General features: G+C 37.6%; 1 protein-coding gene across 1 annotated transcript in view; it reads left to right on the forward strand.

The window, feature by feature from the left end:
• The window catches only part of babam2 (BRISC and BRCA1 A complex member 2), a 112,628-nt gene that overhangs the window by 15,854 nt on the left and 78,694 nt on the right, over window positions 1-18,080 (forward strand). The gene's annotated exons all lie outside the window — the stretch shown is intronic.

Here is an 18,080-nt window from a genome sequence, read left to right on the forward strand (position 1 = left end):
ATAGCACCTTTCCAAACACAGTTACAAGGTGCTTTTACAAAGCAGAATTAAAAGGCAGAATCCAATAAAATGACAAAAATATAAAAACATAAGAGCATAGAAATACAATAAAACATTAGAAAATAGTAACATTGGATATTATAAAATACATTTTTAGATTTTAAGTAAAAGCACATTTAAAAAAGTGTGTTTTTAAAAGAGATTTAAAAATGGACAGAGATGTGGCTCGCCTGATCTCCTCCGGCAGGTCATTCCAGAGCGACGGGGCCCTGATAGCAAAGGCCCGGTCGCCCTTAGTTTTTAGTCGAGATCTAGGAATCACTAATAGGGACCCGCCGGAGGATCTCAGGCTACACCTTGGCTCGTATGGGACTAAGCAGTCTTTGATGTACTCAGGGGCCAGTCCCATCCGGGCCTTAAAAGTGATCATTAAAATCTTAAAATCAATTCTAAAACGCACAGGTAGCCAGTGTAATGAAGCTAAAATCGGGGTTATGTGTACTCTTTTATTTGAATTTGTGAGGAGTCTGGCAGCAGAATTTTGGATAAGCTGAAGTCTGGAGAGATTATGTTTACTTAGGCAGGAGTAGAGTGAGTTACAGTAATCTAAACGGGATGTGATGAATGCATGAATGACAATTTCCAGGTTCTTGGGAGACAGAAAGGACCGGATTTTGGAGATTCTGCGTAGTTGAATGAAACAAGACTGGACAGTTGCTTTAACATGCTGATTAAAGTTGAGATTACTGTCGAAGATGATACCAAGATTTCTGCAGCTGGGGGTAATACTGGTGGAGAATAAGCCAAGTTGTGGTGAGATGTGATTGTGTGTGGTGTCTGGGCCTATGATAATGACTTCGGATTTGTCCGGGTTCAATTGGAGAAAGTTATTAGACAGCCAGATTTGTACTTCATTTAGGCATACTTTGAGAGTGTGTAGTTGATGGTTGATGGTAGGGTCGAAAGAGAAATAAAGCTGTGTGTCATCTGCGTAAAAATGGAAACTAATATTGTGTCTGCGGATTATGTGACCTAGAGGTAACATGTAGAGTGAGAAGAGCAGTGGGCCAAGGACTGACCCCTGAGGTACTCCACAAGACAGAGATGCTGTGGAAGATCTGCAGTCACCAATAGCAACATTAAAAGTCCTATTGTGGAGATATGAGTAAAACCAGTCTAAAACAATGCCAGAGACGCCAACCCACTTCTTGAGACGTTCCAATAAAATCAGGTGATCTACGGTATCAAAAGCTGCAGTGAGATCTAAAAGGATTAAAATAGATGAATGGCCAGAGTCAGCTGCTAAAAGGAGATCATTGAGCACTTTGAGGAGTGCAGTCTCTGTGCTATGGCCCGTTCTAAAGCCAGACTGGAATTTTTCAAATAGGCCATTTCCGGTCATAAATGAGATCACCTGTTCTGCAACAATTTTTTCTAAAACCTTGGCCAGGAATGGAAGTTTGGAAATGGGACGAAAGTTGTTCAGGATGGTGGGGTCTAATGAGGATTTTTTGAGCAGTGGTTGAACTAATGCAGTCTTGAAGTGGTCCGGGACTATGCCTGATGAGAGGGAGGAGTTGATTATGGTTAAAATAGAAGGACAGACTAAGTGCAGGACTTCTTTAAGGAAGCGGGTGGGGATGATATCGAGAGGACAGGATGTGGGCTTCATGTTGGAGATGATTTTGCCAAGATGTTCTATTGAGACGGGGTGAAACAAATTTAAAGAGCACAACAGATTAATAGGTGGTTCGAGTGTTACAAGAGGCAGTGGGGTGATTTGATTTCTTATTACACTGATTTTGTTAAAAAAGAAAGATAAAAATTCCTCGCATGTCTCCGTAGACGGCTCAATCACAGTGGGCGGGGCATCTGTAGCACGGCTGATAATATTAAAAAGCACTCTGGTATTATGCTGGTTTTTCTCAATAATATCGCCAAAATAGTTTGCTCGAGCATTTTTAATTTTCAAATTAAAATCTTTCATTAAGACTTTTAGACTGTCAAAGTGGACAGTTAATCGTGTGGCCTTCCATTTCCGTTCAGCTTGACGGCAGATTCTCTTTAATGAGCGAATTTCCTCATTTATCCAGGGTTGAGAGGTATTTTTAGGCTTTTTGGTTTTAAAAGGTGCAACTCTGTCTAGAATGTTTGAGCAGGTGCTGTTAAAACCATTTAAAATATCGTTAGTGTTCATTAAAGAGCAAATTTGGAACTCAGAGGAAGCAAATTCTTGACAGAATATGGAGGCAGAGGTTGAATTAAAAATGCGGGAGCGTGTCTGACTTTCATGTTGGGTTGAGGTAATGGGCAGGGTAGTGTTAAATAAAATACAATTATGATCAGTAACCCCAACATCAATACAGAGCATGTTGTTTACAGTAATTCCAGTATATAAAACAAGATCTAATGTGTGGCCTTTGATGTGAGTAGGACCAGTAGGAGCCAGAGACAAAGTAAAAGATTCCACCAGATTTAAAAACTCATTTGCTAAAAAATTCTCAGGGCAACAGATATGCACATTAAAATCACCTACAATTAGAATATTATCAAATTTAGGGATAGCAATTGACAATAATTCTGAGAATTCTGTGATAAAACCGGTTGCAGATTTAGGTGGTCTATAAATAAGAATACAGAGGGTCTGTGTGCTACCTGAAACAGTGAAACAGAGGGATTCAAAGGTAGTGAAAGACCCAAACGTGGTGCTACAACATTTAAAACAGTTCTTATAAACAACAGCTAGACCACCCCCCCGGCCGGTTAATCTAGGTTGATTCAGGTAAGAGTAGCCAGGGGGACTCGTTTCAATTAAAGGAGCTATGTTATCCTTGGTCAGCCATGATTCAGTGATTAGAAAAAAAATCAAGATCATGGCTGACAATAAAATCATTACATAAAAATGATTTATTGGAGAGGGATCTGACATTAAGAAGACCAAGTTTACTGTTAAAAGCAGTGGGATGTACAGTATCTGGAATTGGTATATGGTATATGGTGTTGATTCTTAAAATTTACTTGGTTATAGTAATTTATACTAGCATGTCAAAAGTAGTGCTCTTGTATAAATCATGACAACGGTGCAATTTTGATCTAAAACACCACAATAGACTTGGCCGGTATGAGGAGCGCTCAAGTTGATCCTTGTTAGGTTTTAAAATAAGTGAGATTGTTGCTTGTTCCAATGTTGGAAGGAGACAGTTTGACTCAACGGACTCAATAAAAAAATGTTTTTTATGGAGATAATTTTTCACTGAACACTTTAAAAAATTCAACTGGAAAGCCATCTGTGCCTGGAGATCCCACTCTGCATTGAGTTGATAGGAGCTTCAATTTCTTGTACTGTGATTTTTTTTTTTTTTTTTTTTTTTCTAATTGATCTCTATGGTGTGCATTTAAAGTCGGGATGGATAATTCATTGAAAACTCTGCTGAGTAGTATAGGCTTATTTAAGGATTCAGATTTGTAAAGAGTAGAATAACAATTTTGGAAGCTCTCATTTACCTCTTTGGGATGTGTGATGATCTGTCATCGTTGTCTTGATTTAAGGAATTAAATGGGTAGACTCCGATTTACGTTGCTGGTGAAGCCTTCTCCCCTTGCTCATACCATGTTTGTCTAGAGCTAAAGAGCATCTGTTCAGCCTGGTTAGTGGAGAGTAAATTTAATTCCATTTGTAAAATTAGACTGTGTTTATAGAGGTCTGGGGATGGGATGGTCGAGTGTTGTTGATCCAACTGCCTTATCAGATCTGTTACTTCAGTTAACCATTTCTGTTTTTGTTTGTAAGTGAACGAGCAGTATAAAATTACATGACCGCACAGGAATGCCTTTAAACTTTCCCATATAGTACTGTAGATAAATAGTTATGTTTACTTCTAAAAAGGTATTAATTGTTCTGAGATGTACCGACTGAATCCCTCATCAGACAATAAGAGAGGATTAAAGGCTGAGGTATGGTTCTGCGTCACACCGACGCAGAGCACACGCCGCAGCCGTGACGCCGTGCTGAACCCTTCTGACTTCTCCGTCTCTCCATTTGGTCGCGGTGCAGTACCCCCCGCGGCCACTAGTTAGCGATCTTTTTCTGAATGGTTTATCCGACTTTTTCCGGTCACAGTAAATCAAAGAAATAAGGACAACTATTGTGCAAAAAACTAAAACAAAAAAAATCACACATAAACGAAGAAAAGAGCCCTGGAAGTTCACTACTGATTCAAACCGGAAACCGGAAATGCATTGCTTTCAAACGAACCAATCACAGCCCTCTCGGTCTGCGAGTGGACGGCGTCTCCTCGACACGTAGTTACAATTTTCGGGAGGTGCACGTCAGTGACGGCGCAGGTGACGGCGTGTCCTCTGCGTCGATCCAAACCACACGCCGTAGACACGGCGTCATTTTGACGCAGAAGCATAACTGAGCCTTAAGCCGTCATGAGTGAGCTGAATGCCCATTCGGGAAGTTGAGCTCCAACACAGAGGGCTGTGGTCAGATATTAATCATATATATATATATATATATATATATATATATATATATGTATATGTATATGTATATATATATATATATATATATATCTGGCAAGGCTAGTCAGGTTTATTTCTATAGCACAATTCAACAACAGGTTAATTCACAATGCTTAACAAAGACAATACAGCAGACATAAAAAGCATGATTTAAAGTTTAAACAATAATAATAATAAAAAGAAGAAAAAAAGGATTAATAAAAAATAAAACATAATTAACATAATTAACCTTTTGTCAACAAAAAGATAATCAATACATGAGTAAGTTTGATGGACAGGGCGAAATATTAGTTTTGTCTTGATGCTAGAAAAAGAAATCGCCACGCGTCAACTGCCCCATATATTTCAGGATGGAGCGACTTTCCAGGATGAAGAGCTTTAGTTGAGGATCGATCAAGCTCGAGTCCATAGATGTATTTATGTTTCCTCCAAGTATCAGTGGGTATCAATGGCAGGTAGGGAATGAAGGAGGTTCCTGAAAAAGTTTTCTATCATCCCAATTGGGGGCGTATACATTAACCAAGACAAGGGGGGTATTAAACAATGAGACAGTTACCATAACATAGCGACCCTTTGGGTCAGCGGATACATCAGAGACTGTAAATGGAGCACATTTATGAATGAGGATTGCGGTATCCCTCGTTTTACAATTAAAATTTAGAGTGGAAGACTTGGACCAACCCAATTTTTTCTCAGTTTAGGATGGTCCATATTTCCTCTATATCTCCACGAGGAACGCAATATTCACCTTTTTAGGGTGTAAAAGGTGGGAGAATATTTTGTTGGGTTTAATTTGGTGATTCAGTCCCCTTACATTCCAGCTGATAAAATTATCAAGATGTGAGCATCAATAAACTATGTGAGAAATTCCAGCCCCACCACGCTCAAACGAAACACACGGAACACAAATAAAACATAAATATACATTAAAAAAAAACTAAAATATACAAATAGATACGAAATAGAAATAATACCTATTAAGATATAAAAAATGAGGTGCAGTTTTATTTTCTGAGAAAGATGTAGCGCTCCAGTCTGACCCTGACACCCACGTGGGTGGGGCCACCTCCTGTGTGTGCGCACCCATCCGGCCTGTCCACGAGGACCAAATACGCGCAGAACCGTGCTCAAACGTTAAATAGAACTGCAGCAACAAACACAGAGAAATTACTGGCATATACAAAGTGTTATAACCACGTATACTTTCATGCACCAAATGATCCACCATTATCCCGTGTTCGTACAGTGGTGCAAAAAAGAATGAAGTCAAAGAAGGATTGTGCAAGTATTCCTACTTAGAAAGATGAGAGAGGTCTGTAATCTTCAACATGGGTACACTTCAACTATGAGAGACAAAATGGGAAAAGGAAATCATTGTTGGATTTTTAAATAATTTATTTGTAAATTAATGGCAGCAGGGATGGCAGTGCAGGGAATTTTTATGTTTCTCCCACATTTTCTTACAGAAGAAAATGCTTATCCCTGTGTAGGATCAGTTCCACCCTGAACAGATCCATTAATGCTCAAAATTAAAACATGTACCACTGTGAGTGCAGAATACTCAAAAGATACACGAAGAACCAAAGCGTTTGAGTCAACAACCTTTATCTAACACTAAACATCTTTGTCTTCCTTACCACTTTTATGAGATTACAAAAGATGTAGGAGCTAAAAATAAATCCTTCACCCTCTGCTATCTTTCTTTTTTGATCAAGTTAACATATGCAATTGATTATTGTTCTGTACAGAAAATTGGAAGCTGCTAAATTCAGAATCAGTAGCTCAGAATTAGAATTAGAATTGGTCGAATTGAGAAACTTTTTTTTACTTATTAGAAAAAGGAAAAATGTGCAGTCTTTGAATGCTTAGTAACTGCAGTTATTCTACTGCTATGTTGTCCACAGCTATTTTTGAACTAGACCAGCTTGATGAAACTAAATTCCCCTGCTTGTGTCAGAGTCTGGAAAAAGAAGGGGGAGAATTGCTCACTGTCTCATAAATCCAGCTGTGCACATAAGGGGAAGTACCTCTGCTGAGCTCAAGCTTGGCAGCATGTTGCTTGTTTATTTTCTCACTTATGCTCCTGCTGTGTTTTGCACTTCATGCTTTCATAATCTTTTTTGTTTGCTTGACATCTTCCCGTCTCACTCCCCCCTCTTCTTTTCCTGTGCATTTTCAGTAAGGACACCCCCCTTTTACTACTGAAGGGGAAAAAAAGACTTCCAAGTAATTCCTTAAGTTTCCCAGTCTCTTGGGATGTTTTTTTTTTTATCCGTTCCACAGTGTACAATGGCCTCTACAATACTCTACAATAGCCTTAAAACAAGTGAACCACTTGTCTCCACAAGATTAATCATATAAAATAACAAGTGACTGGCAGTGATTTGGTAAAAACAGTTCTGTATGCTTCCAGATAAATCCTTATCCTCATGAAGTAAAACTCACAAGCAGTATGTTTCTGGCCTTTTTCTTTCCAGTGGGGGTAAACATTCTTGATGTTTAGCAACACTGTGTTCTTGTTTACAGCCGGGCAAGGGTATCATTAGCTTCCCTGTTTAGGCCTGTGTTTTTCCCTGCTGTCACCAGGCCTTAAGAAGGTTTGTTATCCATGTTTGTGTTTGGACAGAGTGATGTATTGTTGTTACAAAGAAAAAAGGCAGGACTAAAACATGATGTGTATGACACACAGTAGATGTCAGTACAGTTTATTTCAGTATGGTATCAGCATTTGAAGTTGTATAAATAGTCGGGATGTGTTGGTCAATAAATTTGCCATCTTTTTCTAATCACAATCTTGAACTTTGCCTTGGTTCCATCAACTCTGTGTAATTTTTAAATGTGCACTAGGGAAAGGTACTGGAAACAGTTCCCCCCCTCCTTTTTAAAGCGTAAAGAGTTGAGACATTGGATATTGCTTTTAGAAATAAGTAATGTGATTGGGTAATAAAGATAGTGTGATAAATGTTGATCCATAGTGCAAAATGTTAGTTTCACAATATAGGCTCCAAAAAATTGTACATTACTGATTTTTTTTTTTTCTTTTCAAAAATCCTGTTCATTAAAGAGATGTAGCTTATATTTGGATTGTCACTAAATTGACCTTCTAAATCTTTATCTGGTTTCTACTTCATGATGGACACACAAGGATAATGACCTTCAAGCAAGACCTCATTAATTTAAGATATGCACTCACTTTTCCATTCCACTTGCAATTGCAATGCATTTAGTGAATGTTTAATAACAAAATCAGTGTACCTTAGTGTTGCAATATTTTATTAAATGTGCATTAAATACTCTTGACATTTGGATAGAATTAGACTAATGCAGTTTCATAGTCATGAAGTGAGGATTTCTATTCTATTGTATATCTATTGTAATGTCACTATAATAATGTCACAATACCGACCCTAATCCATAATCCTGGTTATGTAGGCCAGTGCAATGAATTATTATAATAATAGCTTTAATTAGAATAACTTTTTAGTAAACTCTATTCTAAATGATTTTGTGCTTGTATTTATCATAGTGATGGTGTCTATGTAATTCTTGAAGTTAGGAAACTTAATCAGGGCTCTGGACTAACTATTTGAACTTGTTGCAACGGTGCGAGTAACTTGCTTTTCTTTGGTGCACGGGCACAAAAGTTGGGTTCACCCAAATTTTCGAATGTATCGTAGGTTTACTGTCCAAATAGGGAATATATTGACTGGTAAATTATTAAGTAACAAACCAATCAGTATAGTCACTGGTCTCCGTGTCTGCAAGATACAACCACATAGGGCTGGGCGATATATCGAGATTTTAATATATATCGATATATTTTCAAACGCGATATGGTACGAGACAATATCGTTTATATCGATTTAAAAAAAAAAAAAAAAAATTTTTTTTTTTTTTTTTTTTTTGATTTTGATATAGCTTATTTTGTGACAAATTGACTTGAATGTTTCATTTGAGATTTGCACAAATGTTTTGTTATTTGCACAACTGTCAACCTCAGTGGAAAAGTCTGCCTGTTACTGTCTACATTGTATTAATTGTACAGTGTATTTTAATTTGATTGTTATGCAGGAAAGGGATATTTGTTTTATTTTATTCAAGAAGCATTTTTATTCTATATATGCAGGCAGTTTATTTCATTTGTTTTATACATTTTGATATTGTGCAGACCTCTGTTAACAAAGGTACCTGTGTGACATTTGGCACGTGGCTTCTGTATTAAAACTTCCTGTTTTTTTAAGGGTTTGCCTCAGAAAAAAATGAAGCTAACAGAGATTCTATGCTATAATGCTTTGGGGGAAACCCCAATTATGGCACAGAAAAAATATCAAGATATATATCGAGTATCGCCATTCAGCTAGAAAATATCGAGATATGACTTTTGGTCCATATCGCCCAGCCCTACAACCACACACAACGATCCATTCCTTTGTGAAGATACTGTGTCTCCGTCGATCAAGAATGTCATATATGCGATATATTGAAGAATGTCAATATATGTCATATACTGACGTCTGTGCAAATGCAGCAATTTGCCGAATTTGACGTCTTTTTTGTTACTGTATCTGGGATGACATAAATATATAACTTGGCTATAAATTGGGCCCACGCAACATAACGGGTACGTTGGGTTTGCTTTCAAGCCATTTTTTTTTCTAAAGAATTATTTGGGAATTGAACTTGGTTAACAGAAGTTCTTCTCTTGCAATATTGTAGTTGACATTAAAATTGACTTGACTTGATCTCGGCCTCGTCTTATGATCTGTTTGCTGCTCCCTTCTGCTAAAAGGCAGCCGGGAGTTGGGATGCTTGGGATGTGCATGTATCACGGCATGTAATGTGAGTCACAAATGTACTGTTGTCGGGCATTGTCTTCCCACACTCTTTACAGTAAATGCAGTGCATTTTTCAGCTTTACTGCATCTTAGCCAGGGAAACTGGTCAAGCTACTCTCTTCCAAATGTATACACCTGCCAGGGCTTGGCATAACTGGGGAGGTTGATGTCTCTGTGCCAGAGCATTGGTTAAGATAATATTCTTAATAAAAAAAGTTGTCAATTGTTCTTTTCATCTTCTCTCATCATCCCCAGCTATATCCACTCTGTCTAACCTGATGGGCCCAAGCTACTCACCTCTGTCTGACTGCGGGGAGTGTGTCTCGCGCTTCACCTTTGTATTTATCACATTTGTATTTATTTTTGAATTACAAGGAGAATTTCAGAGTCAAAGAGATTCTCGCATAACTTGACTCTATTTATCATTTTTTGCTGTCATAGTGTAGTAATTCAAACTACTGAGGCAACAAAGAACTCCTCAAACCTTTGTGATATTAAAATAAAAGGTCTTTTCAACGTTCAAACCACAGTGCAGGAGGGATGAAAGAAACCTAAATACACCAGCGAGATGATGAGAGGTTACATTTCCCCCAAATAAACCTTTGACAATAGTTCCATTTTCTATAGAGTATGACCAGAGTTTGGCCCAGATTTATTGAAGTACAGTACATTGTTGCTTTATTTTCTGGAGAGAAAATATAGGCTAACTAGTACCCAGAATGTGGTCAATTGGCCACCAGGGCTGCTCCCCACCTCAGTGCTTTTGAAATGAACTGTTTAAAACTTGTGTATAGCTGGTCAGGCCTCACAACAGTTTCAAGACTCTAATTATGTTAGTGATGTTGAAAGTTTTCTTCCAAAAGGTAGGGGTGTAACACGCATTGGCACCGAACCGTTTGGGTACAGGGCTTATGCTACGGTGCAGATGTTTACCGATCCGAATACAATGTTTAACAGTAGCTAGTTAACTGGCTTGTTCTGCGCGCAGTGCATACCGGTACTTAAAATCCAAGTTCCCACACTGACGTCTTAAGTGGCGGACTGGAAGTTTGTCGTCGGCACCAGACTCCCGCGTGAGTAGGAGGAGATCAGAAAGTGAATTACAGATAAGCATGTTAAAGGTAAAGGCTATTAGACCATAAAAAAGAGGAATAGGAGGAAAATTGATGACAGATTGAAGAGACAGATAATATCAATGGTACCCAAAAAACAACTTCTAAAGAGATTCAAGATGAACTCCAAGGCAAAGATACATTAGTGTCAGATCACACGAGCCATTGTTGTTTGTGCCAGAGACGTAATGGACGGCAGTTAAGATGGACTTCACTTTTGATAACAAATTATATAAAAAAACAAACTCAGACTGGAATTTGTCAAAATGCATTCGGACAAGACACAAAGCATATGGGTAAATGTCTTTGGACAGATGAGGCAAAACTGATACCTAAGTACTTACTTAGGTATGAGCCCTGGGTGATGAAATGAGTAAAAAAAAAAGATGAGGCAAAACTGGAGCTTTTAGGCAAGTCATATCAACCCTATGTTCACAGATATAAAAATGAAGTATTGAAAGAAAAGAAGACTGTAGCTACTGTGAAACATGAAGGAGGCTTTGTTTTGTTCTGGGGCTGCATCTGGTACAGCTTGTCTGGAATCTGTGCAGGTCCAATGAAATCTCAAGACTATCAAGTTCTGTTCAGTGTCAGAAGTTTTGTCTTGTGTACTTTTTATTAGTCAGTGTTTAGTAAGTTATAATTTACTATTTGTCAGTTTCAAGTTATTGACCATTGTGTGTTTAAATGATTTATCATAAATGCGATGAATATTTCCTGACTACTAGTTATCATTGACAACAGTAAGCCAAGCCAACAGTGATCGTTGTTTTACAGGGCTGGACAGCCGAGTGATCAGGGTTTAGTTGGGAAAGACGTGTTCACCAGGCTTAGTGACAGGAATACGACAGAGCAGACCAGCCCACGGGTTGCTGGGAAAACTGACCACAGAAGAGGAAATTACAAGACTGATAAGAAAGGAGGGAACATAAAAAGTAATACTACATGTTGCATCACTTGGTTCATTTCAGTAAGTGATGACGGAATCAGTTTGATAATATTTTGTACAAACATTTAAATTATATATACACAAAGAAATGTAGTATAAATCTGTGTTTCATTTAGAGAAACTTCATACAAATGCGTTCACACCTGCATGAGTTACGCATTGCAATGATAAAACTGCCACATATCGGGAGGAACACAAAGGCAATGTTTTGTTCTGTATCTTTCTCAAGCACACTTTGATATTCAGAATCAGAATCAGAAATCAGAATCAGAAAGGGGGTTTATTGCCAAGTTTGTCAACACACACAAGGAATTTGTTGTGGTGATTGGTGCAATACAGTAAAAATAAAAATAAAAATATAAAAGCAAACAAATATAAGACAGGCCGATTTGGTCTGTGTTGCAGGACATAAACTTTATCTGCTTTAAGCTCACAGTTAAATAGGAGTAACAAGTCAGCATATAAGAACAGTTATCCCTAATTGCCCTTCGGTGTTTCTCTCTTTGTTTTTTTATTTCACCCTGTGCTACCATTTGTCTGCCTCTTCGTCCCCTTTTTTTGTGTGTAATCTATCATTTCTCCCGTCTAGACTTGTCCAGTGATGCGTGCAGGCACTTAACATTTTGGGAGTTCCCCCAGCATTTTGTCTGTAATGGTTTGTGCATGAGACCTGAGTTTAACCTTGATGGACTGTCTGCACACAACGTTGACATGTTTCCACATATCTATTGTTAAGTAGTCAAGTTGTCGTCTGAGGGATCCACTGGAATTTCAAGATTTAACTGCATCTGGGCAATGTAAATGTACTTTATTTATATAGCCCTTTACAGCCACTTCTAGGCGAGCCAAAGTACTTTACAAAATAAAACATAGAGAAATACAACATACAATCACAAGACAGAGCAAACAATAAATAGAATAAAAGAAAAAGAGTGTCAGGATTTTATGTTTAATTGTGGAGTCAAACAATTATTTTATTAGAAAAAAATTATTTTTATGCAAGAGAGTTCAAATGAAGTCGAATTGTGGTGCATCATGCCAAGATCATGTGGAAATATTTTCAGATTTTTATGAAACACCCTTGATTTTTTTTAAATATTTTTTCTAAATCTCAAGAGATTACAAGCACGGCTCTTGGGGTGTGAAATTTAGTGGTGTGACATTCCTTTTTTGGCAGGGGGGCACCACTGCAAGGATCTCAGCAGATTATGGCAGTAATGTGTGTTTGATTGGTGATAATAGAGTATTACAGTAGTTAGGTCTGCTGGATAAGAAGGCATGAACGCAAAAAAAAGCAAATAACTTGTTTTTGCAAGTTCCTTGTTAGGATGTGCGGTTATTATTTACATTTATCCTCATTATCATATTTAAATTGATGTAATTGAAGGAGGAGGGCAGAGTGTTGTGCTCCCTCATATACCCTCAAATTTCACGTTGATTGTGATGTTCAAAGAAACGTGTGTGGATTTGGGCGTGGGCACAGTTTTGAGAATCTGATTTTATTTTTTTTTGTAAAATACCTGTCTGATCCTGGCGTTTGAAAAAGGAGGCATGGAAAGCAGAATAAAGCATTAGCATCCCGCCAGCCAACCGTCTTAGTAAACCTAGTTGGGCTTCTCCTGAAACGTTACTCTCAAATGGCGTTGTTTTACGTGACTTCACTGAATTTAATTTATCTTTCTTTATTTTGCTACTTCCTCCTTTGTGCATGTCCAACGGCTACTCAAAGTCACTCTGCCGCACCTTGTGACAGATGGCAGTGACGTAGCATTGGTATGTAAAGAATGTTGCACCCCGGAGAGGAAACACGTGACCAATCAGTAACTTTAGACAACATAGATGAAAATACAAAAACTTTATTCACTAACTATATACTATTTATCTTGCTCATCTAATTGTGTGTGTGTGTGTGTGTGTGTGTGTGTGTGTGTGTGTGTGTGTGTGTGTGTGTGTGTGTGTGTGTGTGTGTGTGTGTGTGTGTGTGTGTGTGTGTGTGTGTGTGTGTGTGTGTGTGTGTGTGTGTGTGTGTGCGCGTATGTATATATATATATAAATAAATAAAATATATATAATATATATATATATAAAATATATATAATATATATATATAAAATATATATAATATATATATATATGCGTGCGTGCGTATAAATGAATATTGAGTCATTTGCTTTCTCCTCCTTTGATCGATCAGTCATTTGACTGTGCCATCATGCAGGGAAACGCATGTCTCCAAGGCCTAGATCCCACCCAAAAGCAAACTAAAAACTAAAAATTAAAAGGAAAAACCTTTATTCAACATCTGTATACTCTAAATCTTTAAAATCTATGAAAACTTACCTCTATCTATCCACAGATGTAAATAATATTAACGAATTGAAGTTACCAAATAAAAGTAACCTCATTGTTGCACACTCACGCACATCAAAATAATCTCTTCTCTTCTCTGCAAATGTATTGAGGATAATAAACGTCCTCAAAAAAATCATATTTTCACTGATCTTTCAGTAAATTTGACTAATTGGCAAGTTATTTGGCCTGCCACTTCAAATGCTTGTGTATATAGTCAGTTTAATATTTTTATTTCTCTGCATTTAAAGCAAAATTTAAAAAGAACCTCCCCCAGAAGAATTTGTAATATATCAAGACAACTACCACAAAGAAAGGCATTTTAATGATTTTTACTTTTAGGAAAAGGAAACATTCCCGGCTTCATGTTACCCCTGGTGATCCTAAATGCCAGGCGTTGGTGAGTGCTTCCTTTCTGCAGCACCAGCTTGTCCCCAGTTACTGTTTTAACAAAGGGCCTCCGATGACCCATAAAACAAGATCATGTCAGTGTGGACAAAGTGTACCAACTGCTGCTCCTGCTTCCTTCCTGCTTTCGGGAATAATGTGTTCCACATTTTATTGGAGTTTATTAATGGCAGGACTCAATGACAGGCCTCAGGTCCATTTCATAAAGCAAGGCGACTTGACCTGAGCAAGAGGTTCACTTTAGCCGGTTACACAAACCAAGGTAACTCATAATCAAGTCTGTTACTGTGGTAACTGACTAAACCTGGTCAAGAGCAGGTTTACTTCAACATACCCCAAGTTGCTTTCTGTCTCCTCCCCCTCATGAAGCTGAAACAAGTTTAATGTAATCAGACAATTGATCATATAACGTGCATTTTAGAGACATTTGAACATTGAAATGTCAAGAAAATAATGATCAAAGTTAGATTTTAATGTGATCAAATGACGATTTTAAGAGCATTGGGTCTTTTTTTTTGTCACAGTCAGCCTTTATGATCATATGCTTCCATGCATCAGAAATATCATGAATTCAAATTAATATTCTTATTCTTAATCTATTTATCTATTTTCATTATATTATTTACACACACACACACACACACACACACACACACACACACACACACACACACACACACACACACACACACACACACACACACACACACACACACACTTAGATTCATATCATTGTAACTGATGTCGTCTTTTGTTGCTGTTTGTACTGTATGTTCATAAAAAAAAAATATCATGAATGTTCATACTTCACACAAACTACCTCGGGTTATTAATTATATTAAACTATTATTAATTTGCAAATGTCAGTTTTATTAATAACTATGTGGATAGTGAACATACTATATTCTTTTACCTTAGAAACTGAATGATGTAGGTATATAAGCAATTATTTTGGCCACCAGGATTGCACCTACATGACATATAGAACAATAAAGGTATATTAATATATAATTAATAGATGTTAATATATTAATTATAATTATATATTGCTATATTAATTTGTCATTCATACCAAACAGTTGTTAAATATTTAAATTTGTCTACATATTCACCCACTCTGCAATTTCAACTCTCCTTCCTTTGCTGCAACAGCCGTGTTGCATTTTTGTCTGAATATGTGCTTGTATTCATTATATGATTGCACTAATATGTTTTGTTGTAGCAACCTAAAATAGGAAGATCACTTATGCTTACTATGCGTTGTCATGTTGAATCCAGGTATCAGAGCTCCAGTGATAATGGATTTTTATAGTCGAGAGTAAACATACTCAAAATTGACTGAACTACCTCTAAATATCTGTCTTGAAACCAAAAACTCCATTTCTGAAATCAGTTTGTTGACTCCGATTCAGTTTTTTTGACTCAACTTCCTTTTTGAAACAGGCCCCTGGAAATGCATTTGGTGTGTTTTGCCACCAAAAATGGTGGATATAAAGGATCTGGCACTTAATATAATATCAGCGTATTGATGAGAAAATAAGACACAGATGCTGAGAGCCAGGTGGGACTACTTTATCACCCTTCTCAATGGACTGATGCTGGGTTGTTCCTCAGGCAGAACCTGATTAAAAGTAGTTAAAAAGTGCTATTTCTGATGACAAGTTGTGCCGTGTTGGACACAAGCCTCAGAGATCACAGTGAAAAACACTAGGCTGAGAATGCCAAGTGTCTTAAACACATGACAAGAGCAATTTAGCGTGATCTTACGCTTGGCACTCTCTGGGGGCTAAACAGGGTGTGAGCCCACTCTTGAATTAGAGACTAACAGCGATTAATTTAATACTTGGGAGTTTTTAATGCCTCGCACTTTTAAGTCTATAGCGATTTATTGGATCAGGCTGCCAGCATCTATAAAAATCACATTTAAGACGTAAAAACAAATATCTTCTCCTGCCCTATATAATTATCTTGCCATTTCAGATGCCAGTCTTTCTCTCATTGGCCTTAGATCAGTTTTGGATTGAATATGATACAGAGGGATTGAAAAAGAAGGCATAATTCTATCAACTTGCCTTTTTTAGGGTGAAAGTGCCCCATTTATTTGCACATTTAGTTTTTTTGTTTTTAAAGGAAAATATTCTAACTTTGTTCAACATAGATTATACATACATTTCACTCACTGAAACATAAACCACTGTTCTCTGATACACAGGATGAATGATTTGGTATATCTGTTCAACTATTTGTTTATGTAGATATCTAATCCACCAATCACATTGCTGCAGCCCAGTGCATTTAGACAGGTATACATACCGTATTTTCCGCACTATGAGGCGCACTAACAATACTTCATTTTTCTCAGAAACCGGCAGTGCGCTCTATAATCAGGTGCGCCTTATGTATAAATGTTGTTGTGCTTACTGACCTGGAAGCAATTTTATGTGGTACACTGCACTCAAAAATCTGTCAACGTGTTTTAGTGCGACTTTGGTAGCGATAAAGCCGCTCCGCTTGATTGATTGTTGGACCGTTCCCACGTAATAAAGTCAGTCCTTGGATGAATACGGGTTGCAACGTTAGACGACGTTAGATAACTAATTATGTAGCACTGGCAAGCAACCGTCATCTGTACTGTACTGTAATTAGACCTCAAACCAACGTTAGGTTTTTAATCTATATATTTCAAATCTATATCATAATCCAGTTGGAATACAACATTGTTCCAACCTCACACTAACTTCAGACCAATCAGAGAACAGGACGTAGTACGATGCTTACCTCCATTTTTTATTTGTGGATTTGTGAAGGACAAATGATTTAAAACGTGAGTGTATTTTTCTGTATTTGTAACAACTGAACAATATTCAGAGTTATTGTAAATGAGTTGAAAAAAGTTAGACTTACCACACTGTTTTATTTTGGTTTATATATGTTGTATCATGCTTATAATGCAATGTGCCTAATGGTCTGAAAATACAGTATTTTAAGATTGGTGAATGCAGACAAAAGGCAGTTTAACGAATGAATGTGGCAAGGTTGTTTGTACCAGAGGGGCTGAGTAATTTAGAAACCGCTAACGTACTGGGATTTTCACACACAAAATCGATGGATGGACGGATGGATACACACAAGTTTAAACATTACCAATTACTGCAAAAGAGAGTACATGGTTTCTACTTTTAACACTGGCCTATTTTGTCATGAATGTAGAAGTAACAGTCCAATTGATTGGAACTGAGAAACTGCCAATGTACTGGAATTTTTACACGCAACCTGATGGATGGATGGATGGATGGATGGATGGATGGATGATGAAGGGATGATGGATGGATGGATGGATGGATGGATGGATGGATGGATGGATGGATGGATGGATGGATGGATGGATGGATGGATGGATCAATCAATCAATGTTCCCTCTCCCCCTTTCCTTGCATTGGCAATTATTGTCATTGATATCTTTCGGCTTTATATTAATGCCTTTACAGCTAAATTGAAATGACTCTCTGATACACTCGTGCATTTTCAACACATGGCATTTCTCACGCTGAGAAATTGACTTTAACGCAAAGTGTTCCAACAGACCCCCTGCAAACAAGTCAAAGTACGCTACTGGGCACTGAGCTCTAAACTCAGAGCAGCTGTCTCGAGCTACCAACCAATCAGAAAATAGATTTTTTTTGTTGTCAGGTAAGGTCTGAGTTTCATCTTCAAGCGTTCCATGAATGCTTAGCGGAGGTTAAGTTACATACATAACTCTTAAACACACACAAACACAAACGGGGACACACAAACCACCACCGTTCAGGGGGGCAATTAGGGGCTAAATGTGTCTCTAAATGTGTCTTTGTCATGTGTCTTTTGGTTGTTTGTTTAGAGCAGAATGAGACCACTGCTGTC

Source organism: Cololabis saira, chromosome 16 (assembly GCF_033807715.1).
Source record: "Cololabis saira isolate AMF1-May2022 chromosome 16, fColSai1.1, whole genome shotgun sequence".
NCBI classification, from domain to species: Eukaryota; Metazoa; Chordata; class Actinopteri; order Beloniformes; family Belonidae; genus Cololabis; species Cololabis saira.